Below are 21,286 nucleotides of genomic sequence, written 5' to 3' on the forward strand. Positions count from 1 at the left end.
CTCCCCTGGTGACTTATAGGGTATCAAGGGAAGAGAGAATAAAGAAGCGCTTTTAGCCAACTTCAGCTTTTCCTTCCTTAAAACTGAAGATAAGCTCTGGCTGGACACCATGAGGTTAGTTGAAAAGGCTGATTCATGCACCTCCCTGTTATCGGCTGGAGAGGGGAAGGCTGGCTTTCCCAGTGCCCAGCGCTGTCGATGGTCCCCTTCCCACAGGGTCGGGATGGTGGTGTGTGAAGATGAGACCAGCTGGTAGCTGAGCGCTGCCCAGGTAGAGCGCAGCCTACTCTCCTGGGGAGCAGGTGTGGGCGCCTTTGGGAGACGATATCTATGTCGTCACATCAAGGTTGGGGTTTGCTGAGAACGTGAAGAGGAGGAGACGTACGTAACTGTTGGGTTTACCTCCTGCAAAAGCAGCCGCTCTTTCATCAGCTACCAGTAGGGAATGGCCTCTGGCCTGTGATTTCTTATAAACCATATTCCATTCATATAAACCATAGCAAACACTAAGACAGTGCATCCAACAGTCTACAAGCTCTCATTAGGGCGAGACAACCCATTTTCGGGGAAGGGTGGAGGAGGGGGAGGGATACATTGGGAGTTTGGGATTGACATGTACACACTGCTGTATTTAAAATAGATAACCAACAAGGACCTACTGTAAAAAAATAAATAAATGAATAACATAAAGAAGAAGCCCAACATGAATTTTTGTCCTAGCAGAGGACAATTTGTAGTATTGTAAATACTTGTAATAAACATCCGTGGGGCAAAGACACAGTAAGAGACTATCTCAATATTGCATATGGCTATCCACATATAAGTACGAATTGTCTCTGTGACTTTAAATAATTTTTCCTACTTACCAACGTAAAGAAATATATATTTAATAATAAACCTGTCTGTATTTCTATCTATACCTCTATACATCCATCTTCATAGATATACATATATATGTGCATGTATACATGTGGGTGTGAACATATGTGCCTGTTTACAAAAAAAAAAAATCTTCAGGCAAATTTGAGAGGTAATGCTCATCCTCCAGTAAACTTTTATGAATGGCTGCCAATTGCTGACAACTGTTCTTTCCTAAACTGGGAAAGATCAACTCCAGATGTTTACCTTCTCCTGGAGGAGACCAGAGCAGTGTCTCTCCTACCAGAAGAGCCACCAGAGTGAAATAAGAAGTGACCCTAGCAACTGTTCTCCTGAATTGCTTCCGGAGTTCAAAAGTACAATTGTCTCGCTCCCACCCCCCTTTCCTGTCTTTCATTCAGCTGCTTTACATAGTTTCTCCCAGGAGGTATAAGCAGAGATTTTAAAGAAAGGAAAACGTTCAGGTGTCTCAAAACAATCCATGCAGGGAGTGGTGGTTTGGAAAGAGATTACTAAAAAACACTGTCAGGACTGAGGCCAGGTTTAGACGTGTCATGTGTTGCGTGAAAGAAGAACCTGGGTTACTCTACCCACAGAACACAAGTTTGCCTAAATAACCTGGATGTTTTAGATGCATGAGGTCAATTTGAATACAAAATGGTCAAAATGTTTGCTTGGTTCTCTTTATTTAGCAGGTAAATAGGAAGATGAGAGTTACACAGTGGGATTCACAATCAACAGAGAAACTTTATTATAAACCAGATTTAGCACCATGGATAAAACGTGCAATATTTCACAAGAATAAGCATTCAGCTTACAAAAATGTCTATTTCTAAACCATTCAGCTTTGTTACCACTCAACTTTTTTCGGATTTTCTCATTTTATGACATTAAATTAGATTCACCATTCCTAACATTTCTCCTTTGCTTAAAACTATCATTTAGAGCAATATTTTTAATACCATAAATTAAGACTAATGAATTTTTAGCTACTCTAAAAGAAAAGCAGAATCATGTTTGGGATGCTTCTGTTTCTCTCATTTTCTATTTGTCTGAAAACGTCTTCATTTCACCATCATTTTTGAGGATTTTTTTTTTCTTTTGGTAATAATTCTAGATATTGCAGGGAGGTGTTTTGTTTGTTTTTTTCCTACAACACTTTAAAGGTGTTATCCCACTGTCTTGCTGCTTTCATTCTTTCTGTTGAGGAGCTAGTGGTGAATATTATGCTTGTTTCCTTGAATGCAATGTGCTTGTTTTATTGTTCTTTCTTTGAGGATTATTTTTTCAGCCATTCTACCATGGACCTAGGTGTTTTTGTTTTTATTTTTGTATTATGCTTGGAATTCACCAAGCTTCTTGGATCTTTGGGTTGAAGACTTTAATCAGTTTTGGAAAATTCTTTACCCAAGTCAACTTAACAATAGCTCTTGCTTCCTTTTCTTTCTAGTTTCCTTTGTATATTCAATTGTGTATCTATTGGACTGTTTATTATTATCCTATGTTTTGCACATTTGGTTCTGTTTTTTAATTTGTTTATAGATTTTTTCTTTATACATTTTCCCCTGTTCTTCAGTTTGATCATTTCTATTTACCTGTGTTTAAGTTCACTGATCCTTTCTTATGCAGTGTCTAGTCTGTTCAAAGTTTATTCTATAAACTGTTGATTTAAGAATTGCATTCTCCAGCTCTAGAGTTTCCATTTGATGCTCTTTTAAATGATTCCTTTTCTCTTTTGAAACTCTCCATCCATCTTTTTCTTCATTTTATGCATACTTTTTCTCTGTTGTCTTTAACGTACTTATACTAGCTACTGCAAGGTCCTGCTCCAGTCAACACAGGGCAACTTCTCTTTACTGTTTTTCTCTTTTTCACACGGTTTTATACTACGTATGGAGATTTCTCTGTGCCTTTCTAGCTGAACCCCAGCCTTACCCTCCACTCTCTCCATTGCACACTTAGAGAAATCTTATGGTTGAAATCCAGTGGGTAGAGAGAAGCAGCTTTGATTTTAGGATTTCTCTAGATTCAAACAGGTCATGCCAGCCTGCCTGACTGTTAAAATTTCTATTGGTTTCTCCTTTACTCTAATAAGGAGCTCTCTCTGCCTTTGGCCGGCACAGTACTCTTCTAGCATCTGCCTAGTCATGGACAATGGCCCCAGGGAGGAAGCAACTTTTGAGAACTGCTCACCTAGGAAGTGAGCTTCCTGTGGGATTTAGTTTCTTCATAATTCTGTGCATTTACAGATAGATGCCTGTAGTTTATCTTATCTATAGTTTACAGGTAGAATATATCTTTTTTGTTATTGCAGTACTTGTTGTAGTGGCAGGTAAATTGCATGTGTGATCCCCCGTACCAGGAGGTGGCAAACTACAGTCCAACAACACTGGGCCATATCTGGCCTGCAGCGTGTTTTTGTACAGCATGCAAGCAAAGAATGACTTTTTAAAGATTGTAGAAGTAATCCAACCACCAAACACAGGAGAATATGCAACAGATGATACATGACTTGAAAATTCTAACATATTCACTATCTAACCTTTTACAGAAAAAGTTTACTGGTCTCACTCTGTATCTTAATTGAAATGCTAACATTCTCTGTTTTATTACTTTTCATTCTTTTATGCAGCAGAATCTAACTGATACAAACTTGCTGCCAGCATTCTGGGAGTAGAGGGGTAGAAAGTTGGGAATCTAAGCATTCACAATGTAAACTTGTAATCAACACCCGTTTCCCACATGAAGCCCCCATAGTTCACTGATGTCTCCCAGGCCAGAGGTTTACTCACTCCAGAGAAAGCACCACCAATATTTACCTGCAGGGACAATCTCCTGGCTATGCAAAATGACAAGAGGATCTGGCTGTCTAACTATTTCTTCTTTTTCCAACCACTGACCAATTCCTCTGTGGTACGTGCCTTTCCCCTCATTTTAAGAACTCCCTTTGTTACCAGCTCCAGATCTGGGGGTGGTGGGGAGGTCTGCAATACACATAAGGTTGCTTCATAGATTTTTCCCAATATCAAATGAGAATTCACTTTTTTGATCTTGTAAGTCAGTTATCACTACTCTCTCTTATTTTTATACCCTAACAGTGTAACAGTGTTCTCTCATGACACACTCTCTTTACTTTTGTGAGATTTATTTTTTTCTCCTCTATTCCTTTAAATTATTATACTGGGGCTTCTGGAAAGAAATATAGTCTATGCACGTGTTCCTCCCTCCGTCTTTAACCAGATTTAGCCTCCAGTTGTAACGGGGTTCATGCAGAGGCAAATTACAGGGGCAGAAACATTTGAAATCTGAACCAGAGGGCAGACATAGGCCATGGCAGAGCAATAATAGCTGTATTTCTCATGCAGATACTTGTACAGGCAGTCTTTAAGTGAAGGTAGATAGCTATAAACAAAAGGCACCCTGTCAAAACAATAATGCAAACCACATTTTCATTAAAATAAAATGACAATGGTAATTATACACTCCTTTGCTATGTTGATTGTATCCCAAATTGTGGATGATAGTTACATTGAAGTCAAATTAAATGTTGGCATTCATTCAGAAGTGGTGTTAGTATAGGAAAGAAACACTGGTTTACTGTTTCTGCACTAACTGCCCCTCCCTGATAGTAGGCAAGACACTAAGCTTTCTGGGGCTCACCTAATGAAAATAATTAAATTCTCTTATTTCATATCTTCAAGGACAATCCCAGCTTTGCAAATTTATCATTTGTCAAAAGAAAATCTGAGCTTGTTTCGATGTGTCAGTATAAAGAAATCATCGGCCTTGGCAATAGAATCACTGCTAAGTTTTATATCTCTATATAACAAGGTATATATAGTGTTAAAAATGTTTCTTGTGCATATATAAATATTCTTTATACAGTTAGGTAGAAAAAGAAATGTTAATCTGTCAATTATATCAATTCAGGCAATTCACCAAATGAAATCAACAAGAATCACAGGGATTCAAAATATCAGTAATTCTAACCTCGGATGGTAGAACGATCAAGTTTTACTTTTCTTTAAATAATTGTTATAGTTGCAGCCATTGGAAAATCCTAGCGAACAAAACTACAAATCCTCCTAAAGGAGTTTTTTGGTACACAATTCTGGATAAGAAATGCCAGATTAAATTTTCTCTGACAGAGCTAAGTTGATTGATAGTAGATTTGCAAGTTTTTGAAATAAGAGAATGGAGGGAGGAAGGAAGTAATTTAAGGACACGATTTCTAATTTGTAAAGCCCATTTATAATATTCTTAGGGGTAATTTGCTGATGACAGTAAAGCTTAAGGAGATAGATCAAGCTAATTCATTAACTGCTCTATCTTCTTGGAAAGAATTAGAGATGGGGGAGAAATTGGTCTGTAGAATTTCAAGTACCAGGGGATTTTTGCAGACTCAGTCTGTGGACAGAACTAACAAACCAAACTGATAGATCATTTGGCTGAATCATATCTTTCAGTCTCAGTAGGGTAATCAGTCACCATCCCAGGAACAAAAATTTTTCAGAGTAATAATAATAACAATAATAATAATAATAACCACTGACTTGCATTAATCACTTGCCATGTGCTAGTTTATTTCATGGGTGTTTTAGAGGTTTTATCTCATTTCATCTTTACTACAACCTAAGAGAACAACTGTATTATTTCCCTGCCTTTTATGAGAAAATTGAGGTACAGAGAGGTTAAGTAATTTGGTCACATGTTAGAAGGCAAAGCCATGATTCAAATCTAACCTGACCTCAGAACCAAATTTCATTTTCATTTATAAGCGTACTGCCTAGTTAAATGTTTTGTTTCCTCTGTTCCTACTCTGTCAAGAAATTGAAAATATTTTTTTTCTCTCTAAAGACCAAAGAGTTACTTTGTAACACAAAGCCATGTTAGTGAAGCTGGACAAAATAATATAGGAAATAAAAAGAAAACTGGAGTATAAATTTAAAATAGTTTAAGAGGCATAGACCCTTATTACTACATCAATGGTGATTCTAACCATTTTTCTTTTTTGTCAGTTTGGCCCACAAGCAAGTTATTTAAGCTCTTTATTATTTTATTTTTTATTTAACCTTTTTAAACTCAAGTTTCCTCATCTCTACTCTCATAAGAATTGGAAAGATCAATGTCATAATGTAGGTAAATAAGCCTAATACAGAGACTACTCAGTGATCAATAGAAGACGGTGATTGAATTATCAATGTTAGGATTAGAACTTTCTCTCAAATCAATTGGATATAAATTATGAAAAATAATCACGTGTCATGTTTTGGGAAATCTGCTCTTGAAATCTGACCAAGTGCGCTAGAAGCATCTGTAGTCTTGCCGCAGGATGGATGGTCCCTGGAGCGGAAGTAAGTAGCTGCAGGCCCGGGAGCTCCTGAGCAATGCAGACGCTCTGTCCACACCTCTGACCCACCAGATCAGAATCTGCTTCTGAGCACAGCCCCCTGTTGGGTCATAAGCACTTTGAGAAGTACTGTTTGTAGAACTAGATAATTAATCGATGGTTTGGATTTTAAAAAGCAGAGGAATTGAGTGAGAATGCTGGATTTCTAGTTCAAATAATTGGAAGACCAGAGAGTTAAAGAAAACATTTTTTCACCATGTGTTTCGTGGTTTGGTTTGGTTTTATTTATTTTGTAAACCTAGAGAAGCAGAAGGGCCAGGAAGAGGAGAGATTGTTCGGGAATGGGACATTCCATGAGTGGAACTGGGTCCCCTGAAGTCTGTAACTCAGAAGGAAATGGGGTGAAAAGCAAGGGTGCGTGCACCAGTCTGATGTTGCAGAGGGAGCCCCCTCCTTCCAAGGTCTGAGAGAAGGCACAGAGATGCAATTCATTTTGTGGGTAGCGGGGCAGGGAGCTGAAGTTCATGAGCCAATGGCAGGATGCCTAATGAGACAGGTGGAGAGAGCCGGCTTGCGGAAGGTGGGGAAGGTTTAAGGGAGTTGGAATGCAGGAAGGGGAGGTGACTGCAGGGACACGGATGGCCTGACCACTAGGGAGGACCAGGACACTGGCGACAGTGCTTCTCAGTCCCACGGACCGTAAGGTCTGGAAGAATGGCGAGCCCGAGGGAAGTCTCTTTCTCCAAAAGCTTGAAGATCCAGGGCAATGGTGATCAGTGGAATGGGGGTTCCAAAGTGTGCGGTGCAATGGTAGGATGTGAGGTGCGTGAGTGGGTGCCATAAAAGGCAACCTGATGGAAGAAATTATATATATATATATCTCAAAATAGGGAAGTGAGCAAAGGAGGTAAGAGACGGCCAAAGGCAGAGTGCATCGGGCTCATGACTTATGACAGTAGCCATACAAGTTATCTGGCTGAATACCCAGATGCTCTGGAGATTCTAACCGTCACGTGCATTTGGTACAAACTAGCTTTGAAACTAAAGAATGTGGAAGAATTAAAGAGAGGAGGCCTAACTGCTTTCTGCGATAGAACATCAGGTTCTAAGGTCGAGAAAGTGGACCCTGAAAAGTCACATGTGGTTTTACACTAGTTAGGAATCCATGTTCCAGTAATGGGGCAACTTGCTCAGTTGACTCCTGCCAGCCAGCTGGTGTGTGCAGCCAACACGTAAGGGCACTAATACTTGTGGAGGGGTAGTATTACTGCCCCTCTCTTTTCACAGTTCTCTTTCTTCCCTTTTTATAATGAAACAATAGTATAAGGCTCATTGCATCAAAGCAGGAAACTGATAGAATAGGAGAAATTGATCCGTGGCAAAATAATCCTTCTGAAAAGGAAAAGAGCTAGAGGGAAGGAAAAAATCAAAATCAATAACAAAAACTAAAAACAAAGAATCAAAGCCTCTCTTACTTCTTTCCATCAGGGCTTTCAGAGATAAGGCAGAATATATCAAGCTCAGAAACTCCCCTCCCACCATGAAAATAAACCATCTCCTCTAGCTTAAGTTTCTATCAATTAAATATAAAAAAATTCTTAAATATATAAAAATATTCTTATATATATATTTATAAATATTCTTATATATTTATATATACTTATTTTTAAATTTTATTTTATATAAATGCAATTATATATCAATAGACATATATACATTACACATATATATTTTAATTTTCAAAAAGCATGCTTTCTGCCAATGACTTTCAGTCCCCTGTTTCTTCACCCCAGATAAAATCACTACTTACAAGTTTTTATGTAAAAATCTATAGATAGTATGGACATATGCCAAAATTTGGATAACTTCCCTTTTTCATACACTGAAAATACATTTGTCATACATTATTGAATTCACTATTTGAATTTTATGCACACTATTCTTCCCTTTGCGCGTTTCACCTTATCTTGAAAGCCGGTACACATTGGTACATATAGATCCTCCTCATTCTTTTCCAACAGCTGTAGCTCCAATTTTTTTAATTTAATGGTGTTACCATTATTTATTTATCGATCTTCTATGGCTGTACTTTCATGTTGTTTCTTAGGCTTTTGCCTTCGTAAGCAATGTCTCATATATACTGTTGTACCTAAGTTTTCACACACATCTAATCTGTAAACAAGTTTGTAAGAATGGAATTCTCTCTTTTTTTTTTTTTGCTCCAAGTACGTTTTTTTTTAAATTGAAATCTAGTTGATTTACAATGTGTTAATTTCTGCCGTACAGCAAAGTGACTCAGTTACACATATATATACATTCTTTTTCATATTCTTTTCCATTATGGTCTATCCCAGGACATTGAATATAGTTCCCTGGGCTACATATTAGGACCTTGTGGTCCACCTGAGGAATGGAATTCTTTATCAAAATATTCCTCTTTGAAATTTGATAACTTTTGACAAATTGTACTTCATACAAGTTTATACTCCCTCACGATACGTGTGTGAGTGTAGTTTCCACATTCTCCTTAATACTACACTTTCTGGAACTTACTAAGCTAATTTATTTTAAATAAAAAATTTTTGTAGTTTTCATTTTAATTTTGAACATTCTCATGTTTAAAGTTAATATGTCTTTGAACCTCTGGGAGTTAATCTGTTCCTGTCCGACCTTGTTCATATACTTTTTATTTGCTCCCACTCAGGCTGAAACTTTTAACAAGTCTTTCCAGAATGTTCAAAGACAAACCAAAGCAGGCACAACATGGAGAGGAGTTTACACCTCTTACTGGATGGGAACATTGTGGGGAATCCGCTTCTGGGTGTCTCACATTACACCTCCAGTTCTACTCCAAGTCGATGCCATGTATTGAGAGCCAACAAGTTTTCATTATGGGGAAGCCATCCTCTCACACTCTCATCTGATATACAGTGTGTATATACATATGCATATACATACACATGTATGTAGGGCTTAGGTCCTCTTCCAGCTTAATTGCAAAAGTAAAGAGGCTTTTACCACATTTTTCCCCAAGCAGGGTTTCTAAGCATGCCTAAGTGAATCACCAGACACAGTGTTGATTACATCACTGATTATGAAAACCTGACCTGGAGTGAAAGCAGAGACAATGCAAAAGAAAGGATTCATCTGAGGGACAATATTTATAAATAACTGGCAATGTCCAGGGACGATCAGGTGAAGCACAGGGGTAGAGGAAGGAGAAGTCCCGCGTGGCCCCAGTGTGGGAGCACTGAAGGACCGCAAGGGCAGAGCTATGGCTTGTAGAAGGATGAGTATCACAGACAGGGAGGAAGGCAGAAGCAAATTTTTCACATAAAATCCCCTTGATGCTTAATTATGTGCTCATTTTTATACACAGTTTCCTTAAGTTATGTATTGAAAAACTAAGAAAAATAAACATTTAGGAGGCAACTTAGCCAGAACTATAGGGACCTCTTATTTTGCAACAAGTCCTAGTAGCCGTGTTTCAATAGTGTTGAGAACCCTTATCTAATTGGATCAATTCATGAGGCCAAGTGATGGTGCCCTGATGATGTGAAAGCCAGATACCGTTTGGTTGCCTCAGCCAAGTAGTTTGCACCAGATGTTGAGACCTGGCAAGACAGAGAAGGCAGAGCTCACAGCTGTTGGGAGACCCCTGTGTTGCCAGCTTTATGTGAGTTCTGACTGGCTGGGACCCTTTATTTCTGCAGAATTGTTCTGTGGCTGGGAAGAAACGCTGCCTCAGCGAGGCTCTGGGAAGCCCATGTTTTTGGGACAGTTGCCAGAGAAGGAATGGAAACCTAAGAAGAGCAATATGGAGCCTCTGACGTTTCGGATTTTGACACAGAGCATTTCTGAAGGCAGTATGCCATTAGCTAGAACATGCAGCAAATCACCTGGATGGAGCCATTGACCAGTAAAACCAATGAATAATGGATGGGAATGCACATAATGATGGGGCATGAGGGAGACATCTTTATGGTATAATCTGGCTAATGAGTTAGCATTCATGAAATTTCAATAGGACGGCTATCTTGGGGTTTCGGGTGCTTACAGTTTGCCCAGCCCCTAATTAATTCATTGCTTTAATAGGAAATGTCACAGTGTCTAGTCTCCCATGTATACACTTTCAACTTATGAGACTCTCAAATGGCCATTAATCTCTGTAGTTGATGAGTCTAATTCTTTGTGTCCATGATTCTGTATTGTGGGAACAAACATATTCTCCAGCGAACATGCAAGAGCGAATGAGTGTGTCAGGATCTGTTTGAGAACGCATGTATCAGACAATCATCTATCTATGATTATTTATTTAAAAACTATCTGAGTTATAACTCTAAAGTGAGTCCCTATAAAAATAATAACATTTTCTCCAAGCTCAGCCCTTTTATTGCCCTTCAACAATGCTGTACACAATTCCTCCGCTCAGAAGGAGGAGGTGAACCTCTTATTTGTCTGATCATTTGGCTCTTCAGCCATGGTTTCACGATTTAATTTTATTCAAAGGCATTTCACAAAACTATCTACTTACCCGTTGCATCTGAAATGATGCCTGGAGCTATATATGATTAAATTAGAAACGAGATCAGGGTAAGAGCTGTAAAAAATATGGGTAATATTCTATGCTGAACTCCCCTACCCTGAGGTCCCCAATCCCTTGGTACATACAGTAGAATTCCTATTTTACTCTGTCATGCTCCATTAATCCTTGGATCTCGAAGTGTATCTGACAAGGGTGATGTTGCACATTATAAAATAAAATTTCTCAAACTCTGCCCATCTGTTAGTGATACAGTCAATCTAAGTGTCCTATATATAGAACGTACATACATTTCCTGCATTGCATAGTCTTTCAAATATTTGCTCTTGGCATTGGAAGGTGTCCTACTGTCATAACAGACAAGTCATTCATTAAACTGTCAGCACCTTGCTACCCTGCTCCCATAGAGGGCCCATTTCTATATTTTCTATTTCTTGTTGGATGAACTGTTCACTCATCAGAAGCTGAGCAGTTACTCTCGTATGGGTGCAACTGAGTCGTTCATGTCAACATATGTAAACCAAAGCTCTGCTTCTTCGTTTCTACTGGTCCAACACTTGCCTGGCGGAGGGTACTAATGGGTTGGAAAACCAGCTTAGATTCATGAGAGTTACTTCGGTGTCAATAAGATGCAGTTCTTGGCTGAGACATCTAAGGAAGGGGCATTAAAAGCAAAGGAGTAGAACAAACAAGTAACAGCGGAAAGATGTGATTAATTATAAACATTGTTTGAAAATCTGAAAGGGAATTAAGAAAGGCAGTTAGATACTCAGACCTATACATTATAACTATTTGGAACAGATTATGTGGGAGATTACAAAAATATATTTAACCTAAAATGAAAGCGTCTACTATGGCATACACGTGGGATGTAAAAAATGATGGAAGTAAATTCCTGAAAAATTAGAGCTAAGCTCTATTGATTTTTATCTTTGATTTTATTGTTTCTATTATAAGAGGGCTTGTGTTTATGACACATTTAATATTCACTGAAGAATTAAGAAAACAATTCATTTGCTTTTCAAGATCTTAGAGTAGTTTTTGAAATATCCAAGCCCTTTCCCTGTTTTTCTTCTTGACCTGTTGCCTAGTTCATGATTATTTGTATTCTAGAGAGCAGAAAATGGACAAAAGGAGGGGAAACTTAAATTGGCTAATTTAACTCCTAATTAACAACGTTGATTCCAGCATCACAGAAAGTAAATTAAAATCTTTAACTTCAATGAGCTCCATTGATAATCTGTACTTTCCAGTTAACTATGCACTCTGCATAATCAGCTATAATAGAACTTAAAAGATTGTTGATAAAATATGAGACAAACACTCTCTCACATCATCTTTCTTGGCTTGGCCTTGTTATTATGGGATAGAGATGTTAATACATTATGATACATAGGATTTATTATTCTGAGCTTACTCTGGCATAGAACTAGACAAGACCACCTCACTCATCAATTAAGTCATTGCATATTTTGTGATGTACACTTTGCCCTACTCACTTGAAGTTTAGTGCTCATGAAGGTTAAATGTTCTCTTCTCCAGGCCTACAGAGTAGGCCTGGGGAGAAAAAGCTAATTTCCCCCCCATGACAAAAATATCAGATGGAGCCACCCCATCCTCGAAACACAAATGAAAACGGCGAGAGACTCAAATGAAATTGTTATACTAATTTACCTTACTAGTATTGCCTTCCCATAGAATAACACAGCTAGAATATTATGGTCCACGTAAAAATTCCATTTCTTTCTCCACCATTTTCCAGGAGAAACTGTTTCATTTTTTTTGGACCAAGATAGGACAAAACCACTGTTCCATTGTCTTATTATGTACAGATGGTTCCCAACTTAGAATGGTTTGACTTTCAATTTTCTGACTTTACAAGAGTGAGAAAGCAATACGCATTCAGTAGAAACCATATTTCAAGTTTTGAATTTTGCTCTTTTCCCAGCCCAGTGATCTGCGGTAAGATACTCTCGTGATGCTGGCTAGCAACAGTTACCTGCAGCAACCGGTCTGTTATAGCCACGTGACCACGAGGGTGAACAACCTATACACTTACAGCCATTCTGTAGCCAGACAACCACTCTGTTTCTCACTTTCAGTATAGTTATCAATGAATTCAAATTGCATGAGATATTCAACACTTCACTATAAAATAGGCTTTGTGTTAGACAATGTTGCCCAACTGTAGGCTACTGTGGGTGTTCTGAGCACCTTTAAGGTAGGTTAGGCTAAGCTATGATGTCTGGTAGGTTAGGTGTATCACATGCATCTTCAAGTTATGGCATTTTCAATGTACAGTGGTTTTATCAGGATGTAACCACATCATAAGTTGAGGAAGATCTGTATTGTCTCTATTTTATTTTGTAACTTTAAGAAGATTAACTTTACACAGCAGTTGATCACCATCGTGTATGTGTGTGTTGTGTGTGTGTGTGTGTGTGTGTGTGTGTGTGAGTGTGCGGGTAAAAATATTTTCTACCAGTCAGGTTAACTTGTATTCTGTATTTAAGTTGAAATGTACATCTCTTTGATCAAATATGTTAATGCTCTTATGTCTTGATTTATATGGTGGTCAGAAATTTTATATGTAGGCAGTATTTAGTTGAACCAAGACCTTGGAATAACTTGCTCCATAGGAATGGTGTTCAATTTTTCTATCATGCAGCTGATGATTTTTAGAGCTTGGATGAAGAAAAGAGCAAGGGTAATAAAGGTATTATATCATTTAAGAAACATGTGTTCCAGTTGGTATTTAAATAACAATGGTTAAGAGAAAAGCATTGGTGAAAAATTACTTGTTTGGGGCAGACTGAAAAAAAATCTAAGGAAAAGGAAAAGAGGAAGACCAGAAAATGCTAGCTGTAGACTTTATCAGTCTATGTCACCTCAAGTCATCCCTACAGAAACCAACAGAATGGTGAGTGATTTATGTTGCTAGATCAGAGAGACCCAAAATCGACCTATGGCGGCTGATCTAGTCTCTTATCCAAGAGGAATTTGATTCAGCATTTTCTTCTGTTTGATCAAATTCTTAGCATATTATGATTTTTTAAATCTGCAGTACAATTTTACATCTGACAGAATTATACTCTTTAACATATGTATTATTTCTGATGGAAATTGCTAAGTCCCAGTTATTGCCTTCTACAATTTAACTCTCTCGCTTCCAATAAATCATTTTAAAAACTTCCAATTTCATGATAAGTATGGAATTCAGAGATTATTTTCATCCATTTTTTTCCAATAAGAAATTCAGAATCAGAGACTTTTAATGACACATATGAAGTCAGTGCCTTCTTTAGGGAAAGAATGGTGTCTGTTTTATCCCTCACCAAACCTCTAGTACTTAGCTAATTACATAAAACCTGGTAGGTACACCATAACTATTTGATTAGGTGAATTATTTTAAAAAAGGAAAAGAAAGAGTTTTATGTATTTCTACAGATCAAAAATTATTTTAAAAAATTACTTTTTGTTCTAACATTGAATCTACATTAAACATTAGTTCTTCCAGGAGATATAGCTTCTATCACCAGATTCCAAGCAGAAACCAATGCTAATAATATGATGGTTGACAAGCCTGTTGGTCAATCAATTGCTCTGGTCTCTCTGACCAAACCCTGTAATTATGGTGAGTATATGGTATAGATTTCCCAACAAATTCCAATTTCAGAATCCTTCCTATTGTTCCCAGAAATATACCTATGGTTGCCAAACATGTAAGTTGTAAATGCCTTTTCTTTTTAGTTCAGAAAATATGACAACTGTCTCAAGAAAAAGTTTGCACGCCAAAATATGATCTAAAAACACTTTCAAAGCTGTGCTTATCTCATGGAAATTAGGATAATTCCAAGAAGATATGATAAATAACACCAAGGAATAAGAATTAAAATAGTAATTTAGTCAAGGTAGTTAATGAGAGTGAAAGTTCATATAGGAGACAAACTTTAAATATAATTATTACAAGGGGGATAGATAAAGGCTATTCTATTTGAATAGAAAGTGTGAAGGTACACAAAGATGAATTAGCAATTTTTCTGTATAAATGAGAAAGCAGATTAGCATGTTAACCTTATCTAATAGGGATCTGATTGAAGACACTCACACAAAATAATATAATGAGTACAGCACTGACACAGAAAATATTAGTGAAATGGGTAAATAAATTAATGGAGTTTTCAAAACTCCAAAACTGTTTCAATCATTTTCATTACCAGTAAACATTCGCAATTATATTCATTCAGAAATAAATCTGTTCAGTCCTGTTCAATTCAGTTTCAGAGATGGAGTTCTATAAGCCTGCGCATGTCACAATAGATATAACTTAAGGGGTTCTTTATAACGTTGAACCAAATTATAAAAAAGTTGGAACTTATTTTATAATCACTCTAATTTCCGTGATGGTTATGTTGTTCCGGTTAATTATGGTGTTGTTTTTAGTCAACTTCATATGCAGTTGTTTTCTTTTTTTTTCTTTTTGGGCCGCACCATCCGGCTTGTGGGATCCTAGTTCCCTGACCAGTGATCGAACTCAGGCCCTCAACAGTGAAAGCACAGAGTCCTAACCATTGGACCTCCAGGGAATTCCTGATTGATTTTTATATATACATCTAAATTACTCTCTGAATTTGGTTGGACTCATGAATCCATCAGCATTTGTTTGTCTTCCTGAAAATGGTCGAGTTTCTAAGAGTCAGATTTAACAAATAATAAATCTATTTTCTCAGGTTTACCAGCTTGCAACTGGGGAAATACTGGTAGCCAGAACTGCTAAGTAGCCTGCTCAATAGTCAGGAATCCACACGCGATCATTTATTTAAATGCATATGTTGGAATTATTTGGGGGTCTGATTTCTTTTAGGGTTAAGTGTCTTATGAACATTTTATACAAATGTTTTTTTTCTGTAAAGTTGCCTGGGTAGTTTGATAAGTATAGGGTCAATATAAACAGCATTCCAAAGAAACCTGACAAATAACATTTTGCAAAATCAAAATTTTGTAAAATATAACTTCATCATAAGCAACAGCCAGCCACACACAAAAATGAGTCCCTAATCAGTGACAGATTTAGAGACTAAAAACTGCACAAGTTCAAAATATCTATTTTGGAATTTCTATGTTTCAGCCAGGGAGATAGATCTATCTCTATACACCCACTCCCTTCCTCAAAAAAACAGAAAAAAGGAAAGAAAAAAATATAATCCAGAGACGTGCAAATATTTAATAATATTCCTTGTGCTACAAAAGTCTTATATCTACAATATTCAAAATTCTTAAACAAAAATAATACCCAACTATCACCATTGACATCTTGGAGTTTGTTTTCATTTGGGGGTCACAAGTCACTTACCCCAAAAAAGAAAACTCCGTGAGAGGGTAACCTGTGTTCTGGAAACCTTAGAATTCTTAGTTTAAAATTCTATGTGCTTCTTATTCAATAACATACTGTATTTACTTAAGGAGAAGTTATTCCTGGATAATGTTCACATCCAAATTTTTAGGTTGAATGAAAACAAGAGCGAAATAAACTTGGCAATTAGGTGAACAAAGTTTCTGGTTTAAAAATGGCCTCTGTCTAGAAGCCCTGTACAAAGCTTCTCCCAAACCCCTGCTAAAATGAACTATGGAAAGACAAAAAAGATTTCAATGTCTGACCTCATAAACTAAGATTGACAGACAAGCTAAGGCCTGGGTCTGGAAGGAATTTTCAATAATTGGAAGTCAGACAGACTTGAGTGTATTGACCAGTTGGTGCCCTGTGTGTGTCATCTTATGAAACAGACCATGGGACAGAATGAGAGATGGTGGGAAGATACAAACCTGATTCACACCTCCCCTCCCCCCCAGGCTCAGGCAGAGAAGCAGGGTCTACACTGACCAAGACTCTCTTTCAGTTGTGCTCTTCTCCACTCCCTCCTCAGCCCCATTCATTCCGAATGTTCTTCTAGAAACTGAAACTCCAAGAACTATCTACATAAAAAGAGAGAGGGGAACAAGAGAAGCAGGGGCTGGCAGTGCAGTGCTAAATCCTTGGCAGTGCAGAACCACAAATAAAAAACAGCCCAAGGTGGATTGTAATTGTTCATAAAGATATGCTAGAAGCGCTGTACATCCCTTAGTTCTTCAGCTGCAGATCTGAAGACGAGTTTTGCTCAGCAAACCAATGGTGAGCAAAAGGTCAATCAGTAACTCTGAACATTGCATTTGGGTACTTTCTTGTTCATTGGATGATTAATAGAAGTAATGATAATAATAATTGTAAGAGCAGTTACTAAAAACTTACTATGTGACAGGTGTTATTCTTGGCACTTAGAAAATGTTAATCATTCAATCCTCAAAAAATCCTATGAGGTGGGTATGATTATCCCCATTTCTCTGATGAGACAACTAAGGCAAAGAGAATTCCAGTTAAAGTTAATTTGCCCAGAGTTATATGGTAGTAAGTGATGAAGCTACGGTTTCAACCTGGGCATGTCTTGCAGTGTTCCAGAGTGTTCTTTCCATCAAATAGAGTTAAAATCTTCATAGCAGGGACCACTGGATGGAGCCAGTGGGAGATGGGATTCATGTTATTTCCTAATATTCTTTGCATGAATATTTTCTGCAGTGGTGTAAGGTGTTAAGGAGATTTTAGGAACCATTCCTCTACTCCTTTCTCATGAGCTCAAACTAAGTGTTGAGAAAATACAGTTCTGAAGAGCCATAGCATTCAAATCAAAATCCACTGGAGAACTGTCTAAGTCTCCACTTCGCTTTGTCTTTAATTTTGAGTCTGATGTGGATTTCCTGAAAGGGTTGCCAGTTTATAATATTTTTTTCTTCTGTGCCTTTTGAAAAATGATATGTGTGACTTACCTGAATCTGAGTGAATATGACAGTAAATCCAAAGAGATTGAGATGCTGATACCAAAGCTGCCTGAAAAGCTTCTTCATTTCTTTACTAAAGAGGGAAGGGGTGATGGAAAAGACAAATGTCCCCTCGAAAGTCTCCTTCCCTTTTTCTTTCCTTTTCTGTGACTTCTGTTCACTAACTTGCCACTGGCTCTTAGCATATATTGCCTGCCCCTTTCCTGTTCCTACTCATGGAAGTAGGTGCAGCCAATGCTGGTCCCTGAAGCAACAGTCTAGATCCCGAAGGCATCTTAGAAGATGATGTGAGCACTAATCATACTGATTAAAAGCAAACAAAAAGCAACAGGAATACAACATCACAACAAAACGACGGTCCAGGAGACTGAACCATCGCTTCTATGTTGTCAGAGCCATCAATCCTAAATTTTAATAAACTAAGTGATCAGGGAAAAAAAGTGAAAGAAGATGAAGAGGAAAAAATAATATACAGACACTAACCCCTGAGTTTTCTGGGCAAAGTGTGAGAAGCAAACATTAATTGACAACTATGTGTGATACTGTCAGGAAGGGTCTGTATTTTTGACATACAGAGGAGACAAAAGTAAGAAAGTAACGAGTAGGAAGACTGAAGCCAAACTGGACATTTGACTAAAGCTTTGTACTCCCCCTGCCTTGCGCTTGCAGTGTTCAGTACCTATTTATTTTTTGGCCAAGTCCTTTCCTCACCCTCTTCCTTTATAATACCAGAGACTTCTGCAGAATCCTTTAGGGAAAATGGAGAGAACACAGACTAGGTGTACAGACAAGCCCAGATTTACACCCTCGCTCCCTAATGTTTCTAAACCTCATAGTTTAATAATAATACATATTTTAGGGAGTTGTTGAATGCAGGTAATGCATGGAAAGGAACCGGCACATAAGAGGCATTGAGTAAATGTTTATTATTATTATTAGTGGTGACAGTAGTAGTTGCAGTATTAGATGAGCTACCGTGAGAAGCTCTTACAGATACAGAATGTTAACTCTCACAAATTTAGGCAAAGAGGGTCAGAATGAAAAGGTGGAAGGATTCAAGAATGTGAAGTTAATTTGGACTAGATATCACTTTATTCCCTTTACTTTTTTTAAAGATCTGTCAGAGTTGGTCAGTTAGCAAATTTGAGTAACTCAATGAATCAGGGTCAACTGTGTCACTGGTCCCCAAGCTTACAGCTAATAAAAAAGTCATAATTATACACTTGCAGAGGTGCTTTGAAGGAGAAGAGTGGTGTGATAGGTTGTTATAATCATGACTCCCAATAAATCTCGCCTTTTTGTGTCCAGCACCTTTGTAATGGGTAATGGTCGCTCCTTACGTCAAGAAGTGGAGTCTATTTTACCACCTGTTTCTCTTGCTTTCTGAGTTGCTTTGCCTGTTCTCACAGGCAGAAATAAAGTTGTGTGAATTCTGAAGCCCAGGTCTTCACAGATTGTGCAGCTTTGGCCCTTGCTGTCTTGGAACCCGGAAACCACTACAGGGTGAAGAAGTTCAGTCAAGTCCAGTGGAGCCTGAGAGGTCAACTGGAGGAAAACCAAGAAGCCCCAGCTTATAGCCAAAGTAGCAAAGCCTGTGAGTGATGCCATCTCGGAAACTCCAGCCCAAATCTAGCCATCAGATGACTGTATCCACATGAGTGATCCCAGGAAAGACCAACAGAAGAACTTCTCATGTTGCCAAAGCAGAGAATCATGAGAAACAGTAAATAATTTTAAGCCACTCAGTCTTGAGCTGGTGTGTTATACTGCAACAGATAACTGAAAGAGATTGGTTAGCTGGGAGTGAGTTGATGCCATTGCAGAAAGCTCAAATATTTGGCATTATCTTTGGGCTCGTGTGGCTACAGTCATCTGCTGTCCTCTGACACCTGTGAGGCAGTGGTTTGGGAGTACTGTGGGTCCAGCTATAAACAAAACACAGCCTTTACAGTTAAGAGACAATGCACTCTCCCATCAAGAATCTCTAACTAGAAGGCAGTATAAAATCACTGCTATAGAAGAATCACAAACAAGTCTACGAGAGCATAAAAGAGAGGAAAGAGGGGTTGTGGGAAACTTCATGAAAGACCAGGCAATTGAGAGGGGCTCAGAGAACAGTCAGGATGGCAACAGACGAACGATGGGGTTGACGAGCATCCCAGCTGTGGGCGCAGCCTGAGCAAAGGCACAGGGGTGAAAAAGCACAGGGGAGGTCCTGGAGGTGTGACCGGTCCAGCTTGACAGGTGTATGATGTGCAGGAGAAGAGGCAGACTTGAAGGAGCAGGAACCGTCTTGGAGGTAGAGTGCCAGGCTCCGAGGTCAGGCTAGTAGATTGGACTTCCAGGCACGAGAAGAACTGGGAGAGCGTGAGTCAACCTGATGTTATCAATAATGCTTGAGGAGCTAGCTCGCCAAATGGCTCAGGATCCTGTATGCACAGTTATCAAATTTTCCTGACTTTTCTGGATTCAAGACACTTTCTTTTTTTTTTATATAAATTGACTTATTTTATTTATTATTTTTGGCTGCATTGGGTCTTCGTTGCTGCGCGCGGGCTTTCTCTAGTTGCAGTGAGCGGGGGCTACTCTTCGTTGTGGTGCGCGGGCTTCTCATTGCGGTGGCTTGTCTTGTTGCGGAGCACGGGCTCTAGGCGCACGGGCTTCAGTAGTTGTGGCACACTGGCTCCGTAGTTGTGGCTCGCAGGCTCTAGAGTACAGGCTCAGCAGTTGAGGTGCACGGGCTTATTTACTCCGCGGCATGTGGGATCTTCTGAGACCAGGGATCGAACCCGTGTCCCCTGCATTGGCAGGTGGATTTTAAGCCCCAAGACACTTTCTGATGTCATATGTACTTCCCTTATACTATTTTTTAAAACAAAGTATTCTGAAATACACATTTGTTTTTCTCTAAAACAACAGTAAGCAATATAAACAGTGCTACGGCTCAGAGAACTATAGGATATTTTTGTTTGTGCGTATTTATTCTCTGTCCAAAATTAAGGAGATATTTACATGAAGTGAAAAAGCTAAAGGAATGCGTTATAGTCTTAATTATATCAGTACCATTCTATGACGTAATTGTCTGATTTTTCTTTAACTGAACTGGTTAAATCTACTTGCCGCTCAGAGTGAACCACCATTATTTCTTAATCGAAGTCGACCAAATGTCATTTGATGTACTCCATTTAGTCTCTTTGGCCCTCACTTCTATTGTCAGATATTATCCTGTGCGTACATGCTTCTACTGATAACATTTATATTTAAAAATAAACTAGACCAGTTGATTGCATCACTTCAGTTGAGATATTAGCAAACTAAACACACATAAAGGGTTAGATTCACCAACACAAGGGGCAGACAGTCTCATCGAGGCTTCCTACTGTGATTTCACCAAATACTAGGCTGACCTTAGAAATCAACATGATTACAATAAAAGACAACACATATCCCCTGTGTAATCAGCGGTTTATTATCTAACACATGATTTAAAATTCTACATTCAGACACCACCATGAACAGGCCTCCCATTGTCCCTCACAACATTGTGTGCTAAAATGCAATATTCCTTTAAAATCTCCAAAAGAAAAGAGGCAAACACCAGCTCCAGGCCAGACAAGAAGCCTGTGAAACTTCAGACAGTTTTC

Source organism: Balaenoptera physalus (genome assembly GCF_965194825.1).
Source record: "Balaenoptera physalus genome assembly, chromosome: 20".
NCBI lineage: Eukaryota > Metazoa > Chordata > Mammalia > Artiodactyla > Balaenopteridae > Balaenoptera > Balaenoptera physalus.